Below are 20,542 nucleotides of genomic sequence, written 5' to 3' on the forward strand. Positions count from 1 at the left end.
CTCATCCTGCCTTTTAGGGGTACAAAAAATAGTAATTGGGGCCTAGTGTGGTTCTGTATGTGTGAGATACATACACTTTTTTTGATAATATTTTCTATTCCGCTATTCAATAAAAAACCTTTGGGTATAAACAATTAATTTGCGGGATAGTCTGTGTTGGTACGTGTGAGATACACCTTATCAATTTTTGGGGTGCATCTCATACTTCCGAGGATTTGAGGGTGCTGCCTGTTCCAAACTCCTCCTACTCCTCATCCTGCCTTTAGGGGTACAAAAAATAGTAATTGGGGCCTAGTGTGGTTCTGTACGTGTGAGATACATACACTTTTTTTGATAATATTTTCTATTCCGCTATTCAATAAAAACCTTTGGGTATAAACAATTAAATTGCGGGATAGTCTGTGTCGGTACGTGTGAGATACACCTTTCCAATTTATGGGGTTCATCTCATACTTCTGAAGATTTGAGGGTGCTGCCTGTTCCGTACTCATCCTACTCCTCATCCTGCCTTTAGGGGTACAAAAAATAGTAATTGTGGCCTAGTCAGGTTCTGTACGTGTGAGATACATACACCTTTTTTTGATAATATTTTCTATTCCGCTATTTAATCTACACCTTTGGGTAAAAACAATTAAATTGCGGGATAGTCTGTGTCGGTACGTGTGAGATACATACACCTTTTGATATCATATTTTCTATTCCGCTATTTAATCAAAACCTTTGGGTATAAACAATTAAATTGCGGGATAGTCTGTGTCGGTACGTGTGAGATACACCTTTCCAATTTTTGGGGCACATCTCATACTGCCGAGGATTTGAGGGTGCTTCAGTCTGCCTCCTGCCTGTTCCGAACTCCTCCTACTCCTCATCCTGCCTTTAGGGTACAAAAAATTGTAATCAGGGCCTAGTTTGTGTTTGTACGTGTGAGATACACCGTTTTGTAAAATTTGTCCTATTCCGCTATTCAATATACACCCTGTTTGAGTGTAAAACATTAAATTGCGGGATAGTCTGTATCGGTACATGTGAGATACACCTTTTTAAATTTGTTTGGCGCATCTCCTTCTACCGCCGAGGATTACAGGGCACTTCAGTTTGCCTCCTGTTCCCAACTCCTCCTACTCCTTTTCCTCATCCTGCCTTTAGGGTACAAAAAATTGTAATCGGGGCCTAGTCTGTGTTTGTACGTGTGAGATACACCGTATTATAAAATTTTTCCTATTCCGCTATTCAATATACACCCTTTTGGAGTGTAAAAAATTAAATTACGGCATAGTCTGTATCGGTACATGTGAGATACACCTTTTAAATTGGTTTGGCGCATCTCCTTCCACCGCCAAGGATTGCAGGGCGCTTCAGTTTGCCTCCTGTTCCCAACTCCTCCTACTCCTCTTCCTCATCCTGCCTTTAGGGTACAAAAAATTGTAATCGGGGCCTAGTCTGTGTTTGTACGTGTGAGATACACCGTATTATAAAATTTTTCCTATTCCGCTATTCAATATACACCCTTTTGGAGTGTAAAAAATTAAATTACGGCATAGTCTGTATCGGTACGTGTGAGATACACCTTTTAAATTTGTTTGGCGCATCTCCTTCCACCGCCAAGGATTGCAGGGCGCTTCAGTTTGCCTCCTGTTCCCAACTCCTCCTACTCCTCTTCCTCATCCTCCCTTTAGGGTACAAAAAATTTTAATCGGGGCCTAGTCTGTGTTTGTACGTGTGAGATTCACCGTTTTTTATCCTATTCCGCTATTCAATATACACCCTTTTGGGGTAAAAAACATTAAATTGCGGCATAGTTTGCATACTTGACTGTGAGATACACCCGTGCGATACTGTTGTTGTTTTGTTCCGCTATTCAATAAACACCTTTCTAGGGCAAGATCTTAAATTACAGAAATATGAGGAGACCGTCAAATAGGGGCCGTGGCCTGGGTCGTGGTGCTGCTGGTAGAGCTCCTATTGCAAGGAGAGGACGTGGTCGATCTGTGCCAGCTACACGCACAAGTGAAACACCTTCCTCAAGTGTTAGTAGGCAACAGAACCTGCATCAGTATTTGGTAGGGCATCATACGCCTCTAGAAGTGATGATGCCAGAACACGTAGAGGCGATAGTAGATTGGTTTGCTGCTGACAGTGCCTCCAGTTCCTTCACATTGTCTCCCACCCAGTCTACTGCAGAAAGGTCAGAGTTGGCACCTGCAGCCGATGTCCAACCGTCTTTCACCTCACCCCCTTGCAAATCAGGCAAGCAGTCTGAGCCCCAAGCCATACAGCAGTCTCTTCTTCTTTTTGATGACTCTGTCAGCAGGGTTTCCCAGGGCCATCCACCTAGCCCTGCCCCAGAAGTGGAAGAGATTGAGTGCAGCGATGCCCAACCACTTATTTCTCAAGATGAGTACATGCAAGGACCATCGCAGCACGTCTCCGATGATGGCGAAACGCAGGTGCCAACTGCTGCGGCACTCAGAATTGTGGAGACCGACAAGGAGGGCAGGGGTGAAGACTGGGTGGAAGATGATGTGGAGGACGATGAGGTCCTCGACCCCACATGGAATGAAGGTCATGCAGGTGACCTGAGTAGTTTGGAGGAAGAGGCGGTGGTCGCACAGAGCCAACAGCACAGCAGAAGAGGGAGCAGGGTGCAGAAGCGGAGCGGCCGTGTCCTAGACACTACGCCTGCTACTGCCCAATGCAGCAAGGGAATGAGCGCACCAAAGCCAGCTCAAAGGAGTTCTCTAGCGTGGAAGTTCTTTAGAAAATGTGCTGATGACAGGACACGAGTAGTTGCACCCTGTGCAATCAGAGCCTGAAGCGAGGCATAAACCTTCTCAACCTGAGCACAACCTGCATGATCAGGCATCTAAGTGCAAAGCATGAGCTGCAGTGAAGTAGACACCTTCAAAACCAAGAAACGTCTCTGGCTCATCCTGCTTCCTCTTCCGCTGCAGTCTCGGCCGCTCCAGCCACATCTGTAGTGATACCGGCACCTGCCACCCCGCAAACAGACGATCTGTCAGCAACACCACCACCTGGGTCACCAACCATCTCCACAATGTCCCGTGGAAGCGTTCAGCTTTCCATCTCCCAAACACTTGAGAGGAAGAGGAAGTACCCCCCTACCCACCCACGATCCCTGGCCCTGAATGCCAGCATTTCAAAATTCTTGGCCTTTGAAATGCTGTCATTCCGTCTGGTGGAGATGCACAGTTTTAAAAACCTTATGTCGGTGGCTGTCCCACAGTACGTCGTGCCCAGCCGCCACTACTTTTCCAGGCAAGCCATCCCTTCCCTGCACAACCAAGTGGGGGAAAAAATCAGGTGTGCACTGCGCAACGCCATCTGTGCCAAGGTCCACCTAACTACCGATACGTGGACCAGTAAGCACGGTCAGGGGCGTTATATCTCCCTAACGGCACACTGGGTAAATGCAGTGGCGGATGGGCCTGAGGCGGATAGCAATTTGGCGCATGTCCTTCCACCACCGAGGATTGCAGGGCGCTTCAGTTTGCCTCCTGTTCCTAACTCCTCCTACTCCGCTTCCTCATCCTCTACCGCCTCCTCATCCGGACAGCGTAACACCTTCACCAACCAACTTCAGCACGGCCAGGGGTAAACGACAGCAGGCAGTTTTAAAACTTGCCTGTTTGGGGGAAAATCCACACACCGCGCAGGAGTTGTGGAGGAGCATGGAACAGCAGACAATTGAGTGGTTGCTGCCAGCGAGCCTCAAGCCCGGCCTGGTGGTGTGCGATAATGTGCTGAATTTGGTGGTGCAGAGGTTCCTTAAAAACTCCCCCGATATGTCAGAGCTGCTGCAGAAAGTGCGGGCCGTCTGTGCGCACTTTCGGCGTTCTCACCCTGCTGCTGCTCGCCTGTCAGCGCTGCAGCGTGACTTCGGCCTTCCCGCTCACCGCCTCATATGTGACGTGCCCACAAGGTGGAACTCCACCTTGCACATGCTGGAAAGACTGTGCGAGCAGCAGCAGGCCATAGTGGAGTTTCAGCTGCAGCACGCACGCCTGAGTCGCTCTGCGGAACAGCACCACTTCACCACCAATAACTGGGCCTCCATGCGAGACCTGTGTGCCTTGTTGCGCTGTTTTGATTACTCCACTAACATGGCCAGTGCCGATGACGCCGTTCTCAGCTTAACTATCCCACTTCTATGCCTCCTTCAAAAAACAATTCGGGCGATGATGGAAGAGGATGTGGCACAGGATGAGGAGGAGGAGGAGGAGGAGGATGAAGAGGTAACATTTCCAAGGCTTTCAGGGCAGTCATTCACAAGGGGCTCCGAGGGTGCGTTCCTGCACACACAAACGCCAGGGACGCAATTGTCCAGCAGGGGCACAGTTCTGGAGGATGAGGAGGATAAGGAGGAGGAGCTGGAGGAGGAGATGGAACCATGTTCACAGCAGGGTGGCACCCAGGCCAGCTCATGGCCATCACTGGTGCGTGGCTGGGGGGATACAGAGGACACGGACGATACACCTCCCACAGAGGACTGCCTTTCGTTGCCTCTGGGCAGCCTGGCACACATGAGCGATTACATGCTGCAGTGTCTCCACAATGACCGCCGAGTTGCCCACATTCTAACTTGTGCTGATTACTGGGTGGCCACGCTGCTGGATCCCCGTTACAAGGACAAAGTACCGTCCTTAATTCACTCACTGGAGCGCGATCGCAAGATGCGCGAGTACAAGCGCACGCTGGTAGACGCGATGCTGCTGGCATTCCCACCTGACAGCGGGGCCACAGTGGAAGCACAAGGCAGAGGAGGAGGAGGAAGAGGTCGCCAACGCAACCAGGGCACCGCCAGCACCTCAGAAGGCAGGGTTAGCATGGCCGAAATGTGGAAAAGCTTTGTCAGCACACCACAACAAACAGCAGCACCAGCAGCTCATATGGAACGTCTTAGCAGGAGGCAGCATTTTACCAACATGGTGGAGCAGTATGTGTGCACACGCCTACATGTAGTGAATGACGGGTCTGCCCCCTTCAACTTCTGGGTCTCCAAATTGGGCACATGGCCTGAGCTTGCCCTTTACGCCTTGGAGGTGCTGGCGTGCCCTGCAGCCAGTGTATTATCTGAACGGGTATTTAGCACGGCTGGGGGCGTTATCACAGACAAGCGCAGGCGCCTGTCCAGAGACAATGTGGACAAGCTCACGTTCATTAAAATGAACCAAGCATGGATCCCACGGGACTTTTCCGTACCTTGTGCAGAATAGCAATGGATACCGACCTTACCCAGCCATTGTTCTATTTTTGCTCTTTCTCACTCTTTTGGGGTGTACCCTCATTTAAAATTTGTGAAAAGAAGCAGTGTTGGCTATCTCGTCCTCCTCAGGGACAGATTAACGTAGGGGCTATTGGAGCTGCAGCTCCAGGCCCCTACCTTTATATAGGCCCCGGGTTGGCCATATTCACTGTTACCGCTCTTCTGTCACTTGTAAACACAGAAGTCTGGCTTCTATCCTCGCTTCCCCAGGCAGCTCCCTCAGAACCTCCCCACACAGCACGAAGGCCAGACAAGGAGGGACAGTTGCCGATGCATGGATGTGTTTATGGGCTTCAGAGACAGCATCCCATGTTGAATTAGGCATGCATGGCTGCACCCTTCCTCCTCTGGGTGCATGCCAAGGCACGGCCCTTAAGGCCCTTCAAAATCCTCAGCACCAAGCCCATGATGCTCTTAATCCGGCCCTTGTCCTCCTCCACCGCCGCTTCCACCTACACCGCCCATAGGTGTGCGCAGCCTATTGCATTAGGGTGTGCACCCCAAAGTTTAAATACACATGCATGTGTTTGCCTACATGTACATGGCCCCGATACATTACTCTCACTGCTGGCAAAGAGAAATAGAGCAGAGCAGGTCCGAGGGAGATCTTTCCAATCTCCTCACTGGCAAACAGAGCGATAATGCTATGTGCCCTAGGTGATTAGGGTGTGCCCAGGTACACCCGGCACACCCTGTGCGCACGCCTATGACACCACCACATCCACCACCACCTCAACCTCCCTCCTACTCCATATGGGCCTCGTCCTTCAGAGATGAAGAACATTGTTTTATTTTTCTGTTTTTTTTTTGTTGTTTTAAGTTATTTCCCTATCCACATTTGTTTGCAGAGCACTCGCCATGGTCTTAACTACGTTTTGCTGCCATTTGCAGCACTCTAGCCCTTTCCATTGGTGTTTTAGAGCCATTTTAGTGCCTGAAAGTTCGGGTCCCCATTGACTTCAATGGGGTTCGGTGTCCGGGAAAAGTTCGGCAAAAGTCCGGGACACGGACCCGGACTTTTTTTTAAAGTTCGGCCGAACCCGCCGAACACGGACATCCAGGTGTCTGCTCAACTCTAATTACCAGTGCAGCCCTGGGGGGAGGGGGTGGCACTAGAGCCACCAGGGATGCCCCCCCATGACCACCAGGTCATGCCCTCCCTATCAGTGCTGCCCACCAATGCCATCTATCAGTGCTGCCCACCAGTGCCCATTATTGCCATCTATCAGAGCCACCCACCAGTGCCCATTATTGCCCACCAGTGCTGCCTATCAGTGCCCATCAGTGTCGCCCATCAGTGCCACTTATCAGTGCCCATCCATGCCCATCAGTGCCACCGATCAGTCCCCATCAGTGCTGCCTATCAGTGCCCATCAGCGCTGCCTATCAGTGCCCACTAATGCTGCATATCAGTGTTACCTATCAGTGCCCATCAGTGCTGCATATCAGTGCCACCCCATCAGTGCCACCCCATCAGTGTCTCCTCATCAGTGCCTGTCAGTGCGGTGTCATTAGTGCTCATCAGTGCAGGAAAAAACATATCTATTTACAAAATTTTATAACCTAAACAAAAAAACTTTTTTTTTTTCAAACTTTTTGGTCTTTTTTTATTTTTGCACCAAAAAAGAAAAAACCTTGCGGTGATCAAATACCACCAAAAGAAAGCTCTATTTGTGGGGGAAAAATGACACAAATTTGGTTTAGGTACAGTGTTGCATGACCGCGCAATTGTAATTCAAAATGCAACAGCGCTAAAAGCTACAAATTGGTCTGGGAAGGAAGGGGGTTTAAGTGCCCAGTATTGAGTTAGCTAACATTTGTGTCTATGGGAAATCTTGGTCAGCTTGATATGGTACTGCTCCTCTGTCACAAGTTAGCCTGCAGTTTTGAAATGATTGTATACTCTTACCTCCTTGCTGCAGTGCTTCAATCATGCTTCTTTTCACATGTGGGGTTTGGCTTCTCTGTTCACCTATGGGCGTCGCCTGCTCCACTGTGGGTTATATCCTTTTCCTTTCTATTACTTCCTGGTTCACCTCCCTGTTTGCTTTCCTATATATACATGTGCTCAGTGCACTGCTCCTTGCCTGAGCAACTTCACTGTTCTCTAGCTCCCATCCGTATACCCCTAGGCTACTGTATCTGATTTACTGTGTACCGACCCCGGCTTCGTTTTTTTCCATCTGTGTTTGTTTGCTGCCTGTCCTGACCTCAGCTTGTCTCTTGGATATTCTTTAGTCTGCTACTTACTCTGCACATGCCAGCGGTCTCCACATCTTCAGCTGTCCCTACCTTGGGGCCATGACCTGGTTCCAGCTTGCTGCAAATCCATCCTCACCATCAGGGGCCCCGGTGAAGACACAGGCTGGGGCTTAGACTCCGTGTCCTGGGAAATCCTGAGCTGGGGATCTACAATGGCTCACTACCACAGACCGGCTGACATCCCCATCTTTAACAGTGGTGTCTATGGGAAATCTTGGTCAGCTTGACATGGCACTGCTCCTGAACTATAAGTGACAGGGACACAAAACTTGGGGAGCACTGAGAGGGGACCCAGGATTACAACATATCTACACATTATAAAAGTGGGGTATAACCTGAGCATTACACTGACTGCACTAAACTAAGTCAACTCACTATCCACTAACTACCTGCCGAATCTCTATTGTTACACACTATACACGGCTGCTGTGTAAGCAGCAGCCTCATATAGTGGGAGGCATGGACTTAGCCCCTGAGCCATGATTGGCTAAAGGCACCCTGCCTTTGGCCAATTATGTCTCTGACAGGACATTGTGCTGTGATTGGCCAAAGCATACAGGTCATGTGCATGCTTTGGCCAATCCTCGTCAATTTATTCACTGCACCAGCGCACTGCTTAATGGGGCACTCATTGGTGGGTGAACTTCCCGCCCAGCGCCCCATTTGTTTGTGTGTTTGGCGAACACACGAACAGCTGAAGTTTGAGTCGAACTTATGTTTGAATAGAACATCAAGCCCATCCCTAGTGTCTGCATTTAGATCCATGCACCTACTTCTGCCCTCATATCAAACTTGTGTCATTGTAGATGATGTGTGTGCATCCATTTCCATAGGCTACCGGTGTGACGGGGGCTTGTGGAACCCAAATTACCTTAGAGAGGTTGGGAAACTCCTTGTCCAGCTTCCCCAGCCCCTCTCATATGTAAGACACCCTGTGTCTATTAGGGGCACAGGGTGGCCAATAACCCCATTTGGGTCTTCACTAATTAGACACGCTGTACAACCACACTGGACTCAGCATTTTGTGTTACCCCAGTTATCCTCGGTTCAATATGTGTGGTTTGTGTTGAAAGAATGAATGGCCTCTTCCACTTGGGACAATAATATTTCTGAACAATATCCCTCAAGACATATATGAAGATAAACAATTTGACTTCTCAGATTGCTAGAATATTGTGTTTCATAGACCCTTGCTAGATGGTGAGGTGGGGTGGGGTTTCTTATTGTTAAGTGCCTGTATCCCATTGTTCTATTGTTTCTGTCTGCCTTAAGATCAAACTATTATGGGATGTATATATGTATGTGGATAAGCTGCTAAGGGGGAGGGGGGATTGTCCCAGAGTGTATATATCTTTGTGCCTGTGTTTGAATAAACAGTTCTTATTCTGGTTTGCTCCAAAACTGGTATTGCCTAGTTCTTGGGGTAACTGTAGCCAGATTCACGGGTCTCGTGTTCCAGGGCTTTGGAAGCAGCTTCTTGGCAGAGAGTCAGGGTGTCCGGTTCCATTAAAACCGGCATACAGCTTCGAGGAGGGTGCACATGCATCTGCCAGGGGCCCCGCACAGAGGATGGTACTAATTGCCGTTTAAATAAGCCCCAAGGCTGAAAAGTGAAAATTGCATCAAACTGACCGCACATGCTCAAGTTTAAATGACACTTACATTTTTGCTGAGTGAGCAGATTACAAGCAAAATATGTCTGTCTCTACGATTTAAGTGATGAGCAATTGTTTTTAATAATTTCAGTTTTTGGCACAGGACTTATGTTTTAGTAAGTCATAATATTAAAAAGTCACAGCGCTGAAGAGAAACTGTTGTGCATCAGCAAAGATTATTTTTTTTTTAACTTAATTTTCTATGTGAGCTATAAAGAACACCACGGTGTTGTTATTTTAAACAGTCTTCATGAAGGAGTCAAAATATCTATGCTCTTGATCAAATATGGCTTTTTTAGGTCACTTTGAAAGATTTGAAAATGTTTTTCAGTTTTTCTATAGATTTTACCCACTGTAACCTCCTTGTGCTTCAGTAAGACCTTAATATAATATGACAGAATTATTGTTCTTATGAATCATATAAGGATAACATACTCCTTAAGGGAACTATATGTTGATTAAGGAAAAATCCAAAACACATGCCCATAGAGAAATATGAAGTAATGGGAGCGATTCTAAAACACCGACACAGAGAGTACATTTTCACATTGAACAATCTAAATAGCTTGTACTGTATTTATTTTAGTATTCATAATTCTGAAAATTTGGTTTAAATCTGTTAATTGTGTGACCAAAATATTTCTTTGAAGGCTAAATTATGCATTTCTGAAGATAAAAATACACGTGGTTAGGACAAGGTAAAGATTTTGCTTTTCTACAATCTGGAGTCATTCTACTTGTCTCAACACTCAAACTACATTCATAATTTCATCTATGTGTTTGTTTAACCACATACCACTTTATTTTTACAATTACTGTATGCTATTTTGTTCTGGTCTTGTTATTTTAAAATAGGTATTGATTATTTTACAGCAAACAGTTTTAACTTGAATATAAACCAATTGTATTTTGAGGAACCGCATAAAGTGTTTCCATATTGCAAGCAAAAATTATTTTTTAAAACAGAAATAAACTCTCTCAATCAATATGAACTATGTTTAATCCCTTTGCTGCTAGCATTAAAGAGAATTTTTTTTTTGAAAAAAAAAATACCTGAAAGACAAACACATAATGAGCTAGTATGCATTGCATACTAGCTCATTATGAAATACTTACCTTAAAACGAAGCCCCGTAGTGCCGACCGCTCACCTCTCTCATGGGTGACATGTTCTGTCGCCCTTCTTCCGGGTTTGCGGCATCCGGTAATCTGATTGGCTGGAGCCGCGATTACTATACTCACGGCACGGGGCTCTGAAGGAACGGCACCAGCGGCCGTTCCTTCACAGCGCATGCACCAGTGATGTCACTGGCTGAATTTAAGGTAAATATCTCCTAAATCATAGACTTACCTATAGGTACAACTTGCAGAGGAGGGTTTACTTCCTCTTTAATACATAGATAAGAAAATACTGGATATCATATTTGCTTGTTTTAAACTTTTATATGTTACCCCAGTTGCTTGCTGGTTTCAGGCCTAGGCAAAAATGATGGAATACATCCCAGGAGTCTTCATGGGCATTTTCTTTCTTTAAAGCAGAGTTCGACCCAAAAGTGGAAGCTCTGATTATCTGCTTCCTCTCCCTCTCCGGTGCCACATTTGGCACCTTTCAGGGGGTGGGGGAGCAGATACCTGTCAAAAAATTGAAGTAGGCGAGGAGGGGCTTTCTCAGTTAAGCGCACTCTCCAACCTGCATGCCTTAGCGAAGGACAGATGGATTCCAGGAAGTAAATGCTACGTGATTCATCTGTCCTTCATCAAGATGGCTGTGGCAAGAAATGTTAGCATGGTGTTTTCGAAAGTAAATTATCAACAAAATTAAGCATGGAGACATCGATGGATCAGTGAGTTTGCTTTGAATATCAAAAATGAATTAAATATTTGTATATATATATATATATATATAAACAAAAAACTATCAGCCCAAAACCGTGTTAAAAAATACACATAAAGTGCAATAAATGATCAGTGTGCATAAAATAACCGGCAGCATACACTAATCGTGTCCACACCTCACAATCAAAGAAATATAAATGAAAAACGTGATGCGCCAGATGTGCACAAAATAATATTACTCGGTGTCCATAAACACAATAAATCAGTCCATATATACCTTTATTGTATGTCCCGGCGACCTCCGGAGGTGAGAGGCTGGAGAGTCATCCCTTGGATTCTTTGTCTTTATAAAGGCTAATGCTGGCCCGTTTGGGTCTCATGCCGAGGTGAGAGGCCAATCTTCCTAGTGGAGGGATCTGACACATTGGTGTTTGTTATCAATTCTCACGGGATCAAGGCTTCTTGAATACCACTATGGACACTTGAGCACAGTATTATTTGAATCACATTCTGAGCACAATATCATTTGTACTGTATATATGGACTGATTTATTGTGTTTATGGACCCCTAGTAATATTATTTTGTGCACATCTGGCGCATCACGTTTTTCATTTATATATATATATATATATATATATATATATATATATATATATATATAAATATATATTTATATATGTAGCACCCACCTACATAGTTAGTGAGGTTGAAAAAAGACATCAGTCCACATCCAGTTCAACTTATGATGTGTGTGTGTGTGTTTGCTTTTACCCGTACATTGTATACCCCTGTATTTTGTGGTCTTTAAGGTGTCCATCTAATAGTTTTTTGAAACTATCAATGCTCCCTGCTGATACGACTGCTTGTGGAAGAGAATTCCACATCCTTACCACTCTTACAGTGAAGAACCCCTTACGCACTTTAAGGTTAAACCGCCTTTCCTCAAGTTTTAGTGAGTGGCCACGTGTCTTATTGTATCTCCTTTCTCTGAATAGTTTGTTCCTTATGCTCGGGTCGCCAGTACAGTATTTGTACATTGATATCATATCCCCCCTCAATCGTCTCTTCTCCAGAGAGAATAGGTTCAGTGCATGTAGTCTTTCCTCATAGCTGATGTCCTCCATTCCCCTAATTATTTTTGTTGCCCTTCTCTGGACTTTCTCCAGTTCCAGCACATCCTTCCTGAGGACCGGTGCCCAGAACTGGACAGCATACTCCTAGATAGGTGCCAGGTAGGCAAAGTAGTTTTGGCTCTGTCTGCTTAACAGCAGAGCAGCAGGCTAAATTTATATGCTCCCTGCTCCTTAGGGAGCAGGATTTCTTAGTTAGTCCTGCTCCATGTGTCCAGTATGTGATTTATCCGGGCTGAGGGAGTGTCCCCGCCGTGTCCAATGGGGATACACACAGGCTTTGTTACTGCCCCAGGGATTGTCACAAACTGGCTGTCTCGGTGCATTATGGGGCAGGGTATATAAAGCCAAGGACACATGAGGTAGGGGTCTTTTGGCGGGAAGCAGGGTTCCAGAAGGAGGGTTATGGCTGTCTCCTTTTCTGTAGCAGTGGATGGTGATCACAGGCAGTCGGCCTAGTGAACCAGAGTGTGTGGGTGAACACACAAGAAATGATATACCTGATTCTAAATAATACCCAATAATGGAGCTCTATGAGTATGTATTGAGCAAAAAGTCCGGTGGCTTATCTCTAGATGAAAAAGTACTCGGTTTTTGTCATATCCCCCTTTATGTAAAATCTGACCCTTCAACTATTTGTTTCAGTATTTATGCTCTGCTACAATGTGTGTATTTATATTGGGATTTTCTTATATTTTAATAACCTTCAGACTATGTTGCAAGGATAACAATAATATAAGAGAGTGAAAATAACACCATGTAAATCTACTACTGTCATTCTGAAAATAATATTAGCCTGCTATTAAACCTCTGGATTAAGACCTCATTCACACTGGGGCGATCCGACTTGCCGGGGCGACCTCACAGGTCGCGGCGCGCAGCTCGCACCGCGACCTCGGAGCGGCCGGCACGGACTTCATAACATTGAAGTCAATGCAGGTCGCTCCAGGTCGCCCCAAAGAAGCTCCGGACCCTTTTTCTAAGTCGGAGCAACTTGTGTCGCTCCTATTAGAACGGGTCCACAGCTTCTCTATGGCAGGCGACCTACGGCGACCTGTCAGGCGACCAGGTCGCCTGACAGGTCGCCCCAGTGTGAACGGGGTCTTAGTGCTTTCTGAGTCAATGAGCACAAATAGATTGTCAGGTTTGCAGAGAACAGTCAGAAGACCTAACCTCCTTACTTGTTCTGGGTCATAGACTCAAATATTGAAGCCAGAGATTTAGCATGATAGCCAAACAATTAGCATGTCAAAGGAAAGGTCAAAGGAAAGGTCAGCACTGTCTCTATGTTTCTCCCAGGACAGGTTTCCTTTAAGACAATAAATAATAGGTGAATTTCAAGGTATGAGAATATTACAACCCTGTTATGAATATTTAATGACCTAGCCAATCAGAAGGCTTAACAGGGCAGGTTAGCTGGTAGAGAAGCACATGGTCTTTTCTCCTGGGCTTCTGCCTTGGGAAGATGCTGCTGTCAGATTTGTCTTCTTCTTCAGGGGCTTGGGCCTAGGGATTTGAGTGTTTCAGTAATCTTCCCTTCTGGTAGAAATCCTGAAGATGTAGGCTGCTGTTAGCTGTCCTAATTGACCTTGAGAAAACAGCTGCAACTGTCCCCCCCCACAAGAGAGGCATTGAATGACAGGTTGAGTGAAAATATACATAGGAATCCTTTCAGCTGTTCTGCAGTAGAATTCTAGGATTAAACATAACCTTAATTTCCAATGAAGCCATGTCCAGAGTGTAGAGTCCAATCACCATAGCATGTGAGAGAGGGAACCTAGAGAAATAGAAATACGTGCAGAAGACTGTGGGTAGAAAACTTTCAGGTGTCTGTGCCCCCCACTCTCCTTCTTATTAATTATACTGTACAATACTGCAAAAACCTTTAGTTCCTAGCTCATTCTAAAGCCAATGACACCACCATGGGAAAAGAATCAAACCCTGCTGCCTGTTTCAGACACTTCAGACCTACATTCATGTGCTTCATCGTTGGCTGCATGACTTGTCTCAAGGTGGATTTTCTAATTGTCACAACAGTAGACAATAACTTGTAGTCTCTGTCATAACCCCCTGTGATGGGATGGCAACATAGGAGAACAATTAGATGACAGAGTGACAGAGTGATCATTATCTCTCTATAATAGGAAGTGCCTAAATAAGTTCTTCCATGACTGGAACACCTCTAAGTAAAGCTGCAGATGTAATAATACTGAGAATGACTCTTGAAATTGCATTCACATTTCAAAGCTAATATATAATACAAGTATCCAGATGTTTATTACAAAATACCATGCTTATGTTCTTCTTTGGAAATTGGCCATGCTCTGAATGTTTCAATGTGTCTCCCCACACTCATTTCAATGGGCTCACTTCTCCTAAAATGTAGCTCAGAACTTGCAAGTAAAGTAATATGTCATTTTGATCATGATTCTTACCAAATCCTATTTACTATGAAGCATATGTGTGGTCCAAGAAGCCTCTACCTTCATGTGGCTGCCATAGGCTGTTGGGGCTGGTATGTCATACCAAATATAAGGTTTGCATGTTCAGCCCTTGGCAGTGACATTGGCATACAGAAGCTACCCATGGAGCAGTTCACTAGTGTGCTAGAGCCCTACTTTGGTTTACAGCATTGGGTTAACATGGAGTATCCTAAACCTAAAGCATTTGTTACCCTAAAAAAAAAAAATAAAACCTGGTAATGTTTCCTTAAAGCATTGTATACAGCACAGTGCTTGTGCTGTGTTATTTGGCCCACCGTATCTGCTAAAAAAAACCTGGCTGATCCTGCCAGTTTCTACCCTCCCCCCTGTAAACTGACCACGGTGTATCATGGCTGCTGAGCTCTGACACCGTGGTCAGTGTACGTGCCTCCGTCATCTGCAGCCTTGCTCTCTGTCTCCTGTGTCTTCCTCCCCCCTCCCTGCCTGTCTGCTGTGTCAGTGCCCGCCCCTCCACTCCTGCTGCTATCATATTTATGTTAAAATAATCCTATCCCCCCTGTAATATAACACTAAGTGCTGCTGTGCCTGTCTTATAGAAAAAATATGCCAATCTGTACATATATCAGAGCAGGCCCCAGCAATCATGTGATCAATCGGCTCACTCTCTCCTCTCTTCCCCCTTCTCCCCAGCTCCTTTGTAGAATTTTGGGTAGGATAAAGCCTTCATTCCTAGATCCAAGTCTTACCTGGAAGGCAGACCTCATTATTGGTTTCAGCTATCTACATGCCTTTTATATATGTGAGTTGGCTGATGATCAGGGCTCTCTCTCTTGCTCTCTCTGCTGTAGGCACGTACTGCTGGGGCAAAAAGGCTGAGCGCTGGCAAGACACTAAAAAGGTACATGTGCTGCCTGTTTATGTTAGGGAACTCATAAGGGAGCAAGAACTGACCTGAGTTCAGTTAGTGGTGTGGACAAGCAGATGTTTGTTAAATGGTATGGACTTGTACAAGGCCATCCTGCGATAAAACTGTGTTTGTTTGTTGCCTTGCTGAATGAAAAGTGCAATACAAACATGCTTTGACTGTTCCTATGTCTTTTGTGGGTTTATTGTTGTGGAAAACTAAAGGTTAGAGCCAATGCAGCTTTCTTTATGAGCAAAGAATTGCTCTCACCGTCCTTCAGTCAATGGATGGGGCTGGTCGTAGCCTAGACTGTATTGCTAATTTGCAGTTTAGCCTGCAGGAATGTCTTAAGAAATGGATCATAAAGCTAGCTGCACACAATTTGGCAGGAAAAGATAGACTTCAGTTTACTGTAGTTAGGTGATGACTGCAAATTATTTCGATCGGTCGCTATGGGTTATTGCATCCTTGGCTATTCATTCTGAAAAAGCAATCAAGACTGCAACTTCACACCTCAGTTTAATATAAAATGCAGACTATTGACCTGGTACAAATCATAATGGTTTGCAGGAAAATATTAGTTTATGACAATGTGCACTCATTTATTTTAATAAAGATATTATACAAATAGGACCTATACCATAACAAATAAATGGAGAGGTATAAATCAGGAAGATGTTACTGGAGATTTGCCCTTTTACCCTTTCTTTTATGTTGCATGAGAATGTTTGATTTTCCTGTATCAAATAGGATAAGTATTTCCACAAGCAATCTAAATAGGGCTGCTGAGCTTTATCTACATTAAAGTGTAAAGGAAATAACTCAGGAGTAATGCACTGATATAAATCTGCTGTACTTACTGTGTTAACATTTGCTGGCTTGAAACACAAATGACTTCAAAATGTAGAGTCCGCTGGGGATTCTACCAGAAGCAAATGTCTACCCCTCGCATCATTTTTTCCAGACATATAATTCAATGAAGTGATTTCTCCTGGCTTAAAAAAATCTTACAGGCATGTGTGCAATAGATGAAAGTTGTCGTCTTTTCGTCTCTTGCCTGAGCTGACTCCATGTTAATATAATTCCTCCCACGTCATTTTTGAGGAATGAAGTTAGGTACTGGAGTGCAAAGGCTCTGCACAGGTGTTTCTTTCTGCAGAAGTGCAACAATCCTTAGGAATTTGTAATGTCTAGAAACCAAGCAGACGGTTTTATATGGGGGATGGGATTTTGTTATAATGAAAATGTAAAATAGAGATATGTGTCTCATGAAAGTTATTCGGATTGCATAAGTCAATATATTTGGGATATAATGTAAAAATGTCATACTTAGTTATGGCTTTATTGTTGCTTTTGTGATTTACTTCAAGTATTTTTATATTTTTGCCAATATGCTACTTTGGATCGAAGGTTCAGTGGAAAGTGAAGACTCTGGGGTTGATTTATTAAAGGAGTTAAGAATCTTCATTTGAATAATTGTGGGGATATTCATTTTGATTATCCAGTCACGTGAAAAGCATCTACATATGATTGGGTAAGAAAACAGGAATTTGCTATTCACATGATTGAATAACCGAAGTGAAGATTCCCAACCCTCTTTAGTTATTCAGCCTCTGGGCCCATGTTTTCAGTCTTTAGTTTATTTTAGTTATAATTTATTTAATAAGGGCCACTTCCTTTAGGATCCCAAGGGCCGGATATTTGATGATCTAGAGCAGGAGTATTCAAACATTCTAAACAAAGGGCCAGTTTACTGTCTTTAAGGCTTTAGGGGGATCAGACTTGCCACTTCGAGTAGAAAGCATGTCACGTAGAGTAAAAAATGCCCCATCATTGGTTTTATTGGGAGGAATAGTGCCCTGTTGTTGGCATCAGTGGTAGGAATGACACCCCATTGTTGATATTCAAGGGAGGAATGGTGCCTAGCCACTGGTCTCAGTTGGGGGAACAGTCCCCCATCACTTGTCTCAATGGAAGGAATAGTGCCCAATCGTTGGTCTAAATGGGAGGAATGGAGCATCATCATTGGTCTCAAAGGGAGGACAGTGCCTCATCATTGGTCTCAGTTGGGGGAACAGTGCCCCATCAGTGGTCTTAGTGGGAGGAATGGTGCCCAATCTTTGGTCACGGTGGGAGGAATGGTGCCTCATCATTGGTCTCAGGGGGAAGAACAGTGCCTTATCATTGGTATCAGTGGGAGGAATAGTGCCCCATCATTGGTGTCAGTGGATGGAATAACCCAAGGCTGAGATAAAGGCAAGCAAAGGGCTACACCCAGGAAACAGTTTGGAGATCGATGATCTAGAGCAAAACTACTGTAATCTTTAAAACTGCAATAGAGGCAATTATAATAAAGCCACATTAAAAGGTGCATTTTACCTCAAATTTAATAAAATTGCATCTGTTATTATACCTCCATTTGTTGTGGTTTGCATATCCTTTTTTAATTGCAAGTTTTAGTTTCCTCCTTTTACCTAGTGATCCTGAAAATTTAAGCCATGTCCAGACATGGTCCAGCCTTGGTGACCTTAAAGTCTTTCCATTGGTCTCTAAGTACTTTGTCATCTTTTTTCTTTTTTCCTTTCTTCACCGAACAGAAATTTTTAAGTCAATTCTACCATATAAGTGGAGGTCCTTCATGACCTCAAAGTGATCTAGTTCCTGTGTAGGGCAAAATGTTAGACCTAGACTTAAAATCTCCTCCTCTGCCTTAGTAGCGCGGTGGGGGTATATAAGCCACCGTATGATTGTGGGATGATTAGGGCGGTGTTTCACGCACTACGATCATGTGGTTAAGGTAATTACATTTTAATATGGGCTGTATACACAATGTTTTGCTGTGCATCAGACTCCTGATTGTTTGTACCATATTTTTAGGACACCTACCTCCGCCATTATGACCACCTAGGTTTCAGCAGACCCCCTGTTGAAGAAGTCGTGGTTTCGACATAACGCGTACGGGGGAGGAGCCTGCACATGCTGTAGCACCCATATCGCTGTTCATGCCCACACTGGGACAGTCCATGTGAGTGTTTTGCTGTTTTTTTACCCAAATAAAGTAGTCGTTACAGAGAGCACTAGATCGCTGTGTTTATTTTATACATGTACCGTATCCTGACGGTGGAGAGAGGAGTGTGAGGAGGTGACAACCCTATCACCTTCACTGTATCAGTGATACTGCAGATCTGCCCATTTTTTTATCCTACCTGAAGCACCTTTATCCAGAGGGACGACAGGAGGAAGCAACCTATCCATACCTATTAGCACCTGTGTGTGCAAAAAGCGGGTTTGGCTCATTATAACTTGTGAGCCAAACCAGGAGGTGAGCGGCCAGCATTACTATTAATGCACCAAGTCACTTTATGATATTGAAGCACAAGCACATGGTCACTTGATACCAGCACAGCATAGAAGAAATTGTCCTCTCTTTATTGACTTTTTGCACCGATTTTAATTCTCACTTATCTATGTTTATGCGTGATCAATATATTTATTCGCATGAACACTTATTGTGACATTAGTTATTTATTGTAGCATTTTCATTATTCATGGAATTAGTTTTTTATCACCTGGATCATTTTTATTATCACATGGTTTAAGAGCGCTTGCACTTTTATTGTGATACATATTTATATTTATTTATTCACAGAGATATTTTTTGTCATTTGATACACTTTGCTTGTATTTATTGTTTTTATCCTTTTATATACTTCCTTTATCTTTAGGCTATAGTTCATACCTGTCTTTGGGAGAGTATTTTACATTCTTTCACCCCCCACTGTTTGTGGACATATAGTTGTGGAGAAAATTATGAATATTCACATTTATACAAATCAGGTGGGTTCCCTACAAAGAATTCAGGAATTGATTATAACTGCTGTAATTGGCAGCCTTATAGAACAGAATTACCGGATAATTCTTCTTCTTCACTCACTCCTATCTGTGCGAGAGGACACCTGGTCCCACTCCGAGTACTGTCGGCTTCATGGATCATTACCTAATCTCGGCACATTCATCTGCCTCAACGCCGTCCCCTGCTTAAGATGGCGCCACACTCTGCCACAAGGAAGGAGGGGGACCTGCTGATTCCACACGCCGAGGGGGAAAGGACTGGCAACGAGCATGATCTGCCCCCATTCTCGCCACAAAGTGACCTTTCACCATTCCTGCCTCGCTCTCTATCCCTGGCATCCCTGGATAGCCCCTGGGAGAGATATGGTGGCTCATCAGCAGAAGTATTGATGGGGCCTAGTAGCACACAGTGATCCCCGGCTATTGCACATCTAGCCACTCTGTCTGGCATTCAGCTGGGAGAGACAACTGCGGCAACGTCTGCAGTGAGTATTGGTGGCGGTGTGCTACCCACTTATGTTCCCGGTTCGGCCAGTCTCAATGACCAAGCCCTATGGGCCCTTCTGCAGAGACTACCAACTAGGGAAGATTTTGATGCCATAGCGAATAGAGGCGAGATGGCACCAAGGGGTGAACTGTCTGTAGTTAAGCAGGAGGTAGTGGCGGTGGAGGCTAGGGTTTCCACGCTAGAAACTAACAATGTAACCATCACTCAATCCATTTCTAGCCTGCAGGGAGCAAAAGAAGAAATCAGAAATCAGATCACCCATTTGCTCCTGCTCCTAGACAATTTAGAAAACCGCAATCACCGGCGGAATATCAGGATCCGCGATTTACCGGAGGCCATGGGGCACGCGGAGCTTAAATCAACTGTGTCAGCCATATTTATTATGTATTTGGACCGTCCCCATGACACCCCTATAAGCATTGACAGAGTGCATAGAACTCTTGAACCTAGGAATCCTGATGGGTACAACAGGCCGAGAGATGTTTTTTGCTGCCTGCATAATTACTCTATTAAAGAGGACATCTTCCAGAGAGCCTGGAGGAAGGGGCCCATAGACTTTGATGGGGCTCAGATCCTTCTTCTACCCGATGTCCCCCGGAGAACCTTACAAATGCGTGGATGCATAAAACCTTTGCTGGAAAATTTTAACGAGCTGGGGATCACGTAC

The sequence above is a fragment of the Pelophylax lessonae genome (assembly GCF_965119305.1).
Source record: "Pelophylax lessonae genome assembly, chromosome: 2".
In the NCBI taxonomy this organism is placed as follows: Eukaryota; Metazoa; Chordata; class Amphibia; order Anura; family Ranidae; genus Pelophylax; species Pelophylax lessonae.